This window comes from Euleptes europaea, chromosome 5 (assembly GCF_029931775.1).
Source record: "Euleptes europaea isolate rEulEur1 chromosome 5, rEulEur1.hap1, whole genome shotgun sequence".
Taxonomy (NCBI): Eukaryota; Metazoa; Chordata; class Lepidosauria; order Squamata; family Sphaerodactylidae; genus Euleptes; species Euleptes europaea.
In genome coordinates this window covers 52,641,581-52,655,893 of record NC_079316.1, presented here as the reverse complement: position 1 = coordinate 52,655,893, position 14,313 = coordinate 52,641,581, and positions in this window count along the sequence as shown.

Below are 14,313 nucleotides of genomic sequence, written 5' to 3'. Positions count from 1 at the left end.
CTATAAAGAACAGAAAGTACCCTGCAGACATATTGAATGATCTTAACTTTTAACTGTAGGTGCTATATTGTTTCTGTTGCCTCATGAAATGCACACCATCTCCATTAAGTTAATTCTTGAACTAGCAGTTCTGAATCGGGGCATTCTAACTTAGTGATGGATTTGCATCAGGTTCTTTGTGGTGGTATGCACAGAACAAACAGCCTCTATAAAAATGCAAAAAGTGTTGCATCAGTGTTCAGTAAAACATATATGAATCTGCAGAGTCCTCTTTCTCTGGCATGATTTCAGGATTTTGTCTCTTATCTCAGTGTTAAGATTGCATTTTGTTTTGGTGTTATGCTAATAAAATACAGGCATCTATGTTCTGCTGAAGTTAAAGTATTGTTGAAAGTTTGGGTAATTCCTTTTGATGGGTCTGTTTCCACAGCAGAATCCTGGGTAGAGTGGAATTCTGTTGAGTTGATATATGAATGTCTGTTTAAAATTGCCACCTTTAGTTGTTAACTGCAAAAAATGTATGTGCTCTGAATATATTTGCAAAAAATGTACGTGCTCTGAATGTATTTGCAAGGATTAATGTACTCTTGACGTTAAAGAATATTTCTCTTGTGGTAGAGACGCAGTATTGTCATACTCTTACAAGAGCACACCAACGAGTAGAGCTTCTGAAATCTGAGGAGAAGTTGGAGCTGTGAAGTACCTTGTTAGAAAAATAGGTGTCTTAAAATCTGCACAGTTTATGAGTGTAGCCGTGTTGGTCTGCCATAGAACTGCTAGGATCGAGTCTAGTAGCATCTTAGAGAGACTAACAAGATCTGATGTAGGGACTTTTGACCTTCGAAAACTTATATCCCAAACATCTTGTACATCTCTAAGGTGCTACTGCGGCCCATTCCTGAGCTCTTGGTGGGAAAGAGCTCAGTAGGAGTCAAACCGCTCTTCATCGGCTGCAGGAGATTTCCTGATACCCGTTCCACTATTTAGGAATCGGGAGGGGCGCGTTAACACCCCTATTTAAGACGTTTCTTGGTTCCCCCTCCGGGAGCCCCCGGAGGAGACAAGTGCTTCGCTCAGCTGCCCTAGCGGAAGTTATGTATTAATATGCCAACATTTTCATGGCAGATCTAGAACAACGTTTTCTGAACTCATACCCACTGGCACCTCTCCTTTACCTGAGGTTCATTGATGACATTTTCTTTATCTGGACTCATGGCAAAGAAGCCCTTGAAAGATTTCACCAGGCTTTCAACGACTTCCACCCCACCATCAATCTAACTATGAATTATTCCGAACAAGAAATCAACTTCCTAGACACCACAGTACGGATCCATGGGGGACACACAAGCACCACATTGTACCAGAAACCGACAGATCGGCAAACGTATCTACATGCGTCCAGCCACCACCCCAACCATATCAGACAATCCATTGTCTATAGCCAAGCCCTACGCTATAGTCGCATCTGCTCCAATCCTTCAGACAGAGATACACACTTGAGAGACCTACAGCAAACATTTTTGCAACTACAATATCCTGCAGATATGGTGCGAAAGATGATTGAGAAGGCCAGAATGATACCCAGGCACAACTTACTACAAGATAAGCCCAGAGAGAACGACAACAGAACACCTCTGGTTGTCACTTATAGCTCCCAACTAAAACCAGTCCAACGTATTATTAAGGACCTACAACCAATGCTGGATTGTGACACTTCCCTCGCTGAAGCACTGGGGGGATGTCCCTTTCTTGCTTACAGACAGCCGGCTAACCTAAAACAACTTCTCACCCATGATGATAAACTACTTAACAAGAACATGGACTCTGGCACCAAGGCCTGCAACAAACTGAGGTGCCAACTTTGCCCTCATATAGATTCTAGGAACACCATCTCTGGACCCACCAATGTCAGCCATACTATCTCAGGTTCATATTCCTGCTCATCTTCTAATGTGATTTATGCCATCACATGCCAGCAATGCCCTTCCACAATCTACATTGGACAAACAGGTCAGTCTCTTAGACAAAGATTAAATGGACATAAGTCTGACATCAGAAACCACAATATTCAAAAACCAGTGGGTGAACATTTCAACCTTCCAGGACATTCTGTTGCAGATTTAAGAGTAGCAGTTCTCTTACAAAGGAATTTTAAAGGGAGATTGGAAAGAGAAACTGCTGAATTACAGTTGATATTCAAACTAAAGTCAATGCATTTACCTGGGCTGAATAAAGACCTTGCATTCATGGCCCATTACCAATGCTGATTTCTCCACACCCATTTCTCTTCGGACATCACAGACTCTTTTGCATATCACACCTAATCCAATCAAGCCTGCTATTCACATTTACATACTGTTCCTCTACTTAAAGACCAAGGGATTCACATTCTAGCTGTATCTGAAGAAGTGAGCTGTGGCTCACGAAAGCTCATACCCTACCAGAAAATATTTTTGTTAGTCTTTAAGGTGCTACTGGACTCTTGCCCTTTTTGACTACTACAAACAGAATAACACGACTACCCACTGTGTATTAAATGAGTGTTAGGGAGAAATGGTGGACTTACAAAATAATTAACTTTTAATGGAAATAACCAAATGCTTTTTATTATACTAATCCATTTATTATTAGTGAGATTTACTATTTCTCTTCCTTTTCCTTTTATTCTTATTTCCTTTTTCCTTTCCTTTATATGATATCATTAACTATTAATCTTTTTTTTTCTTTGAAAAATATAAATGTCAAAGAGATCAATAAATATTAACAATAGTATCAGGATTAGAATTTTCTGCAAAAGAGATTACTAATTTATCACAAGATGAAGGGAGGTGTAGGGGAAGTCAACAATTTTTGATTATATATAAATATTTTCAACAATGTTACTTATTTGTTTTTACTTTTTACTGTTTATGTTATTGTTAAACTACCGGTATGTGATTAATAATTTTGGAAAAATAATAAAAAATTTATTTTTTAAAAAAGGAAAGAGCTCAGTAGGAGTGCAAGTGCCCATGATGGTGTCCGGGCTGCTTGCCCTGGTGCCCAGGCCTCTTGCGCCTTCGTGAGAGGCAGCATGGGGGCACTCAATCTGGCCTCCCTGCACTGCTGTGGCAGCATGGCCCAGGAACGCTGGCTTGGCCTCCCACCAGCGCAAAGTCCCACGCCAGTGTCCTGGGGACGTTTCTGGGGCTTGCCGGGGTCGAGCTGACCTCTTTCACCCCGGGTATGCTGTTGACAACAACAGCTTTGCTGCGCCAGCTTTTAGCTGTCCTCCTGCTTTCTCTCTTGTATGCTTGCTGCTGCTATTTTATCTAATTTCTCTGGGCATTTTTTTCTCTGTGCTGGGGCGCTAGGCAATCCCAACTGCCAGTCATGATCTTGTGAGGTTTTGTGAGATCTTGGTCTGCATTTTCTGTTAATGAGTAATTTGAACCATCTTCACTTTTTAAAACCTTTATAGATTTTTTTAAAAACCTGGGGACTATTCCACGTTTATAGAAGAAATCCCCCTCTCGGTATGTGGTCCCATTGTATGGAATTTTTGATTCACTGTCCGGGGCTGTGTTCAGAATTAGATATATAAATGAGAAGTTGCTACCTTCAGCCTTGATCCCATAGTCCAGTTACAAGGGCTGTCTTTGAACATAGTGTAAGCTGGTGGCCTGTTCTTAGAAGAAGGATTTGAATATCTTTGTTGGTTGCCAGTGTATCTCTTCAGCCAGTATTTGCAAGATTACACAAAGGATGCTTGTATTGGCATCAGTGTTATAGAAATAGATGTTTTGGAATGATGTAGTCTTGGCATGGGGACACAGAGGAAGAAAAGCTGTAACAAGAGCAAAGACATTGTAGGAAATTCTGTGGTATCCCAATGAATAAGAGTTTGCAATGGGAAGCATGAGATGTGTGTTTGAATTCTACTCTTTGGAGATGTCGGTGCAGTTGAAATTCCCCATACAAGATAAATTATTTCTTTGTTGATGTTATGCTGGCCACAGTTCTGGATAGAAAATGGCAGAGGCAGGACAGGCCATCCATATTGGGCAGTAGCCTAGAACATAGGGCTCCCACTGCAGAGAGCAGTATCCTAACCTTGCAGTCTCCACTGGGATTTGCTGTTGTAGGCAATGTGGTACCTGCTGTTTGTGTTTCCAGGTGGCCATTTGCTTCTTTAGTGTTGGGAATTAAATCCAGTGAGTCTTGAATGATTCAGGGCATTCCTTGGAGGAAGAAAGTTTCATTGAGAACTGAGCTCTCTCTAACCAGATGGCAAAAAATAAGGTACATTTGCTAAGGTACCATAGGGTACATAAACTTGCAGCTGTCTCTCAAGTATTGAGTATTTGCAATTTTGCTTGTAGAAAACTAAGGAATTTATAACTTTTAAATTCCATATATATGTCAAATATTGCAATTTTATATCCTAAATTATAAATAATGTATGTTATATTGTTAAATTAGGTTAGGTTCGAGAGGACAGTAAAGATTGCATTTATTTCAGTTTTCCCCAAAATGTTGGGTTTCCCAGGGGGCCGGGGGATAGGGAAAAAACGTTCTACTCCCATGGTTTCCACATATCCAGAAATTTTGCATCTCTAAATAAGGCTTTTGTTGATAATACTAAACTGTTTTTCTTGTATTTGGGATATATAACAGGCCTTCAATATTCTGAACTGATGAGGATTAACCAACTGAGGTTTAATCCAGGCAGGAGGAGAAAATTGTTTTGGATGTGGCTGAGATCAGCCACTCGGAAGTTCTTAAGGCCAGCTTTACTCTTGGGAGTAGTAGCCACAGCCATGAGTACTTCCTGTCTATTAGAAAGTAGGGACCCTTACAACTGTTTATTGGTGATTTTCACAGGCTACTGTAGTGTGCTTAATACTGGGTTTCCTGAAACAGGGACCAGTGTAGAGTTCTCATATGATTAAGGTTAAAAGCAGTGGCACGATGAATGGTATTTTGTGCTCAACATATAGTTCTCAGATGCTCACTTCACCACATTCACATTTGATTCCGGACTAAGTTCAGCCTGATAAGTATGCCTAATAAATATGTTATCTGATCCAGCTAGTAATTTTTTGAATAGTTTGCTGAGGTATTTGCATTACACAAGTGAAATACATGTTACTCACTCTCTCTCTCTCACATGCACACCCTAAAATAAGACATGAGTTCCTAGTTGATGTAACGTAGAGATCCAGACATTTCTGGCTTGGCTTAGTAACCAAGCCATAGTTTGCCACTGCATTCCTCCTTTCCCAAGTCTACCGCAGGTTATAGAAACTTTGGGTTAGGAGGGTAACTGACTCGACATTAATCAGGCAGAAGCAACTTGTTTTGCATTGAGATGTGTGATTCAGACTTCTGATGGATTTCTGATACCATCGATTGTCCTATTTTTCTTAGCCAGTTTGGGATGGGGATTGGCATTATGCTTCAGTGGCTCTGGTCCCTTTTGATTGACAGAGGTGTTGGATGACTGCTGTTTGAACACTTGGCATTAATGCTCTAGGGTCCTGCAAGGTTCCATCGCTGTCCTCTTTCCATGCTTTTTATGCTGCCATGAGAGATTATGAGAGATTTGGAATGAGGTGTCATCAATTTGTGATGACATCTATCTGTGTTTGTCCCTTTCAGCAGAATTCAGTGAGGCAGTAAATGTATTAAATTGGTGTCCAGAGGCAGTAATGGTCTGTATCAGGGCCAGGAAGCTAGTACTGCTTATGTTGCCACTGGGGTTTGTGTAAGGAGCTGGCCTTTGAACAGGATTGCACTCCCCTGAAAAAAGCAGGTTTGCATTTTGAAGGTGCTATTAAATTTATGCCTGCAAATGAAGGCCCAAATCTAATCTCTGGCATGTAGCATCTATGGCAGTTTTGTTCAGTGTGCCTGTTGCATGCTTTCCTTTACAGAGGGCTGCCTTTGAAAATAGTTAGGTAACTTCATTTGGTCAGAACGCAGTAGCAACATGGCTATTCACAGGTACTAGTTAACATGAACATAAGAACATAATAAAAGCCATGCTGGATCAGATCAAGGTCCATCAAGTCCAGCAGTCTGTTCACATAGTGGCCAACCAGGTGCCTCTAGGAAGCCTACAAACAAGACAACAGCAGCACCTAATATAATGGGCATGCTCCTCTGATCCCAGAGATAATAGGTATGCATCGTGACTAGTATCCATTTTTACTAGTAGCCATGAATTGCCTTATCCTCCATGAACATGTCCATTCCCTTCTTAAAGCCTTCCAAGTTGGCAGCTATCACCACAACCTGGTGCAGAGAGTTCCACAATTTAACTACCGTATATACTCGGGTATAAGCCGACCCGAGTATAAGCCGAGGTGCCTAATTTCACCCCCAAAATGGGGAAAAATTAGGCACCCACGTATAAGCCGAGGGGGAAGTGCACCCCCTCCCCCCCGCAGGCTTACCTGACCGGGCTCCAGGCACGCAGGCAGGCGGCGGCGGCCCCCTCCCTGTGCTCAGGAGGCCCCGCAGGGTCAGCTGGCAAGCGGGAGGACCGGCCCGGGTGAGGTGGAGGGTGGGTGAGGTGGGGGGAAAGAAACCGCCGCCGCCCACCAGAAGGCACGACAATCACGCAAAAGGCGCGGTCGGGTGGGGTGGGGGAGAAACCGCCGCTCAAAAGGCGCCATCAGGTGGGGTAGGGTGGGGGAGAAGCCGCCACCGCCGCTGCGCAGAAGGCGCGATCGGGTGGGGTGGCGGGGAGAAGGCGGGACAGCCCGCCCATCAGCTGGCCAGCGGGAGCGCGCTGGGAGAGGGCCCGGCAGGCGAATTACCGTATTGACCCGAGTATAAGCCGAGGTGAGTTTTTTAAGCCAAAAATCATGGCTAAAAAACTCGGCTTATACTCGAGTATATACGGTATGCGTTGTGTGAAGAAATACTTCCTTTTATCTGTTTTGAATCTCTCACCCTCCAGTTTCAGCAGATGTCCTCGTGTTCTAGTATTGTAAGAGAGGGAGTAAAGCTTCTCTGTGTCCAATCTCCATGCCATGCATAATTTTATAGACGTCTGTCATGTCTTTCCTTAACCGTCTTCTTTCCAAGCTAAACAGCCCAAATATTAACCACTCTTCATAGGGCAGTTGCTCTAGTCCCCTGATCATTTTGGTTGCTCTTTTCTGCACCTTCTCAAGCTCTGCAAAATCCTTTTCTATGTGTGGTGACCAGAACTGTACACAGTATTCCAAGTGTGGTCTTACCATAGATATATCTTATTATTATTAAAAGGGCTTCAGTTGTTGCCAATTTGGTTCTGGGTGCAGTTCAGAGTGTTAGTTCCAGCCTTTAAAGCTCTAAAAAACTTGGGTTGAGGGTACTTAAACAATTACTTGCTTCTATCTGTACCTGCCTGAGAATTAAAATCTTCTACAGATGCCACACATCAGTTGTCCCCTTTTAGAGAGTGTATTCTCTGTGATGGCACCTTGACCACATAGCATTCTCTTCCCACAAATGGTGGTCTTAGTTTTCAGAACCAGGCTAAGACTCTTGTCTTTTGCTTGCATGCTTTAATAAGTAAAGGTTAGATTGATTTGAATAAACATTTTTATTTACAGAAGAGTTTGTGGGTTTTTATCAGTTTTGTTTGGAAACAGTCTCTTTTCCCCCTCCCTCAGACGATGCCTTGTTCTGTCTCTCTCCTACCACGGTTGTGGCCTGCTCATTGGGAGTTGCCATGACTGTGGTAGAGGCCCGGGAGATGCTGTGCATGTGCTTCTCAGATTCCTTAGATGCTGCTAAGGAGAGAGAGTGCTTCCAGCGGCAGCCTCTGTTGGGCGCTTACACAGAGAGGTCCATTTGGGGAGAGGATTAAAGACCACCAGTCAATTTTAGGAAAGCTTTTAAATTTTTCTGCACACTTGAGGGGGGTGCCCCAAGCTTGCAGGAAAATCTTCCTTCTATCCACTTGGCCCCGATCCATGGAATTAAGTATCCACAGATAGTGCCAGGTTGAGAATTAACTATATAGTTCACTGGTTCCCAACCGGGGGTCCATGGACCCCCAGGGGTCCGTGAGAACTAAATTAAGGTCCGTGAAACAAAGTTATAAACCCATAATAAATTAATATTTTCAATTAAAAGTTCTCTATTATAAATATATATTCAAATATTATTCTAAGTTTAATGTTTAACAGTTATGATTAAAGGTTATTTTCAAATTCTTGGAATTTTTATTTTGAACCTTGGGGTCCCTGCACCGAACAAAAAAGTCCTAGTGGTCCCTGGTATAGTTAGATTGTGAATGCTGTCCTATGAAACTTTCCTATGAAAAAATAATGGAACAGTTGGATGGATGCATCTCTGTATTTCCCATGCATTGGATGGATTCTCATGCATCTCTGTATTTCCCTGTAAGACTTTAAACTTGCAAACATTCACTGTTCAGTTAATGTTTTGATCAATTTGAAACTGAAAATGCTCAGATAATGTGCTTTTTGGATAATCTAATTTACTGCTTTTGTGCAAAACAAGCAACACTCTGTTTTTGCATTTAATATTTTTGCCTTGTTGTAAAAGGTAAAGGTAGTCCCCTGTGCAAGCACCGGGTCACTCCTGACCCATGGGGTGATGTCATATCCTGACATTTACTAGGCAGACCATGTATACAGGGTGGCTTGCCATTGCCTTCCCCAGTCATCTTCCCTTTACCCCCAGCAAGCTGGGTAGTCATTTTACCGACCTTGGAAGGATGGAAGGCTGAGTCAGCCTTGAGCCGGCTGCCTGAACCTGACTTCCGTTGGGATTGAACTCAGGTCATGAGCAGAGCTTTTTGACTGCAAGTACTGCAGCTTACCACTCTGCGCCACGGGGCTCTTGCCTTGTTGACCCATACCTTATTTATATTAGGAGATCATTTAAGATTTGCAGTCCAATCCTAAGCACACTTACTTAGAAATAAGACACACTGAATTCAGTGGGATTTGCTTCTTGGTAAATACACAGATAAGCATTGATATATGCATCTAAATGCATGTAACATAGCTACTATGTATTACAAATTGTTTTGGAATTATCTTGTTACAAATTCTAATAACAGTTGCAGAAGATGAAAAAATAGCATTTGATAGATGAGATATAGGAATGAGATTGAATGCATTTGAACTGAAAGTTTACAGCTTTTTGAAACTTAATGTAGTGCTTGTAACTGCTTGCATAGGTTTGACCATGGTTTCCTCCACTCTTTTCCTCTGCTTAGTTTTGTTGTATTTGTTGGTGTATTTTATTTTTCTCTTTCATGTAGTTTTTCTCCCCCTTTTGAAATGTTCTTCTATTCATCCCTTTCCCCCCTATTTAGGCTAGTGGAGAAGGTGTGTTTGTAGGATGGAGGGGGCATTTTACACTAAGTGCTTTAGACTGCATATTAAAAATGACAAATTTAAATAAAAACAGGAAAATACTGGATTTTTATTAAATATTTTCACAGGAACACTTAGTCAGTCTGGATGAGCCAGCCTTGGAAGTTGGGGACCAAGCTCTGCTTAGACAAGAGCAAGCGAAAATCATTCGGTTTGAGAGGCAAGCGGAAGAGTTTCTCCATGCAGTCTTTTATCGAAAAGGTTGGTCTTGGTGAAAGAATGAACAGTAATGTATGCTGGATCTTGTGATCTTTCTAATACTGCTATTTGAGGTAGAAATGTGATGTTTCTACAAAAGCTATTCAGGATTTTCCCCCTCGCAAGTGATGTATTTACAAAATTGATTGCATCCCCTGTTAATTCAAGCATATTTATTGAGCGCAAAACACATGTAACCATTCTCTAATTCTCATCTCTAGTTTCTGTTCTGTGTGGTAGACTTTCTCCATACTAATCTCTGATAATTTGTTCTTTTCATAATTCATTTTTATGCTTGAAAAAGCTAAAATACTTACTTTCCCCTGTTTCAGTTAAAGTGGTTCCTTTCAGCATTAGGAGGTAGTGAGATTGTCTTCTCTGAACAAGTCAGAAATGCTTCAGCTATAGGGCTTCTTGGCTAAAAGCAACTGTGGACCAAGTTGATACTCCCCCTTGGAGTCCAGACAAGTAGATTGGAATGGCTGTAGACTGGGTAGAATGTATAGTAGCATTGCTGTACAGGATGTCCATGTACTGAGATCATTGATCCCTGGAGCATGTTGCTGCTATTTATTTTAGGGCCTAGTTTAGTACTGAACCTTGCCCTTTTGTTCTGCGGCTTTGTTAAGATGGTCCTTTACCTAGTCTTTCTTCTGTTTGGTACCAGTCTGTGAGAGCATAGTATTAACATAATATGTAAAAACACAGAAATATCACTCAGATGTTTTGCTCTTTCTGTTCAGAACACACAACTGTAATTTTAGAGTTCTTGGTGCAGGTTTTTGATGTACATTTTAAAAAGTTATTTTTTGTCCAGAAAGTTGCATTAAAATAGAAAGCTGTGTTCAGAGCTGTTCCAAATTACTTCAATTCTGTTACCAGTTTTTTTATAATCATGGCATGCCTTTTGTCTTTTCTTGCCCTTGGGTTAGTCTGTGATAACTCTTTAATAAAACTCTTTTGGGCTCCTGTACCATATAAAGATGTAATGACATAATTGCTTTATGTTTGCAAATAATATGGTGGTATAAAAGTAAACTAGTTGTGTTGTAGCTATGATATAAAATATTATGTTTGAGAAAGAGTAATTGGGTGGTGCTGGGAAATTTCATCCAGTTATGACATAGTGGTTTGATCTGTGCATAGGTTTATTGAACCCAGGACATGATACAATTAGAAGAGGTTTGTGTATGTCATTCTTAGGAATCTATAAACCATGGGTCCACCTGTTTTTGGCAAGACAGCTGCAGTTTGTTTGAACGTACATTTATCAGGAGTAATTGCGCACTAATAGCTAATTTGATGAGGTTCTAAATGTAGATAGAATATTAAAACCTCAGTCCTTAACATAGTTACTTGAAATGAATTATATTGAACTCAGTGGTGCTTTGATCAGGCTTTTGATCACAAACATCAGAATATGCCAGTGATACTTTCCTAGGTAAAATAAATACAGGGATGCTTTCATACATAGAGTTCACATTTTTTTCATTGCAATTTTTTTAGATTGCTGCCATGAATTAGAATGATATTTGTTTATTTAACAGCCAAATAAAAATGTATTAATCTCTGGTCTCTTGTGTATACTGTTAATAGAAGTATAATAGAGAGATGTAAAATTTCCAGAAATTTTGAAGTAATGGAGAAAACTATAGTTCTTTTAAGTTTTTTCTCTCTCTAGGGAAAAATGAAATGCATGCGATACTTACTTTCTGATCCAACAAACTCGTTTTACTACTTTAACAACATAAAATGCATCATTTTAAATTTCGTCAGTGCAATAATAGTGTTTGAATATTTATGGAATGTAAAAGTATAAATGGGCTTAGTTTTCTGCAAGCAAAAAATAGTTATTGAGAGCTGCACTCTGCGGCATGCTATGCTACCTTCATTTTTAGTATCTGAGAGGTGGGGGGGGATAATTTTTTTGTAGCAAACAAGAGTATAATATTTGAACAGACTCATACGGTTCCAGTAGTACTACCAGCACATGCTTGGATATCAAGTAAAAATTTATAACATTGAAAGCACTGAATTTTTTCACTGTTATACAGAATTTACTATTTTTTAGATTAGAAAAATTGAGGGGAAAGGACTCTGGAAAATGTGTATTCCAGCTCTGCCCGTTTTTTTCCTGGACCTTCACAATTCTCCCATCGAATCAGAAATTACCTGTAAACGTGTGCATTTGGGGAAATAGACATTTACCATGCAATCCTGAAAAGGGGGTGAATGCCCTTAGGAGATGGTGTAACCTCGAGCCAGCGTAAGTGCCTCTTTGTGTCATGATAAGGGGCACTTATGCTGGCCCCAGAGATTGTCTTTGTCCCTCTGCCTCTCCGTGTACCAGCATCCTGGGAGGTGTTTCTGGGGCATTTCTAGAGGAAGAGTTGCCTTTAGGCAACTTCCTAACCCCTTGTGTTCCAGGAACACCCTCTCACACTGCGGCGTTGCTACTCAAGCTATTTTGCTAGCGTAGCCTCACTAAAGTGAATGAGGCTTTTTTCGGATTTTGAATTTTAAATTGATTTTCCTCCCTTTTTTCCGGCTGGGAAACCTCACAGGGATGCTGCAGCTGCGCTGTCCACAGCCGCCGGCGTATCACCTCCCCCACACACACAACACACACTCAGGATTGCTCTGCCCGTCTGTTGAAGGACTTGTAAGTCCTATTATTTCAGTGGAGAGAATTAAGCTTGTGCTTATAGCCTACTTTGCTTCTGTTAGGCAAATAATGAGTTCATGTCTGAGGTGAGATTTAAAATGGGAGGTGGGAATCCTCCTAAATTATACACTTCAACTATTATGTTTCACTGGCTCTTTATATTGGGGTATCTTGGTAATTCAGAATTTAAATCCCATTAACAAGGATATCAGAAGGGTCTACTTGATCTGCTGTTACAAAGTGCTATAGCTGTAATCAGTGGGTTTATGAACCTCTGGAACAAATAAACAAATTTTTTAAAATCCTCCCTCCATTCTTTTGTCCAAGATTTATGTAGTCTTTTGTTCTTTCTTACCCCCAAAGTTACATAGTTCCTTTGTCTCTCTTCAGCAGTCTCTCCAACCTTGGTAGGTTAGGCTGAGCGCTGACCACCCTCTGATCTTCATCACTGAGCTTGAACCCAGGTTTTCCCAGTTCCATTGGAATTTGTTTCCTCCCCACAAATAATAATTCTTAGTTAGATTTAGGCTGTGGTGTAGAACCGCAGTTTGTGAAGAATAAACAAACTTCAGTTTTGCCTGTACAGGTTGAGTATCCCTTATCCAGACTGCTTGGAACCAGAAGTCCATATTTTGGATCTTTCCATATTTTGGAATTTTTGCGTATATATATATATATATATATATATAATGAGATAACTTGGGGATGGGATCCAAGTCTCAACACAAAATTCATTTATGTTTTATATGCATTTTATATACACTTTATACACATAGCCTGGATGTAATTTTAAACAGTATTTTAAATAATTTTGTGTACATTTGATTTTCCTTATTCACTGTGAACCATCAGAGAGCAAATTGGCCCGCTGCTGAGGGCCCATGAGTAATTGCCTGCATGCTGGCTCAAAAAATCTGGTTTTTGGGTCAGTCTGGATGTCGGATGTCTGGATAAGGGATGCTCAACCTGTATCCACATTTGGACATCACAGCATAAGAACATAAGAAAAGCCATGCTAGATCAGACCAAGGCCCATCAAGTCCAGCAGTCTGATTACACAGTGGCCAACCAGGTGCCTCTAGGAAGCCCCCAAACAAGATGACTGCAGCAGCACCATCCTGCCTGTGTTCCACAGCACCTAAGAGAATAGGCATGCTCCTCTGATCCTGGAGAGAATAGGCATGCATCATGACTAGTGTCCACTTTAACTAGTAGCCATGAGTACCCCTTTCCTCCATGAACATGTCCACTCCCCTCTTAAAGCCCTCCAAGTTGGCAGCCATCACCACCTTTTGGGGCAGGGAGTTCCACAATTTAACTATGCGTTGTGTGAACAAATACTTCCTTTTATCTGTTTTGAATCTCTCACCCTCCAGCTTCAGCAGATGACCCCGCGTTCTGGTATTATGGGAGAGGGAGAAAAACTTCTCCCTGTCCACTCTCCAAACCATGCATAATTTTATAGACCTCTATCATGTCTCCCCTCAGCTGCCTTCTTTCCAAGCTAAACAGCCCTGTTTTAACTGCTTCTCATAGAGCAGTTGCTCTAGCCCCTAATCATTTTGGTTGCAAAATGAAGCTTGAGTAAAGCCTTAAAAATTGGGAATATTTTGGGGAATACTGTGGCAGGGAAAGGAGCATGTGAGCACAGCAACAACTGAGGTTTGTGTCAGACAAGAACAGAGGTTTGGTGTGATACCTGCATGCAACCTACATTGAGCTATGGCCTTGGGCATGCACTTTAAATTGTTGCTACTTGGCAAATGTATGTATGTGAACTTAAATGTGTTGCTGAAAATGTTGTTCTGTATGTAACTTTCTTCTTAAATGTTTTATCACTTAGACAGTCCTAGGGTCTCTGACCCCAACATTCCCCTAGTGGCTCGCGAGATCATGCAGCGGATGATCCGACAGTTTGCTGCTGAATATACCTCAAAAACTAGCTCTACTCAGGACTCCAGCTCGCCCAATAGCACAAAGAACCAAAGCCTGCTGAAAGCATCTCTGGTCGCCTCATCCCCTGTGGGTGCAACGGCTCAGAACCCTGTGCTCAGCAAACTTCTC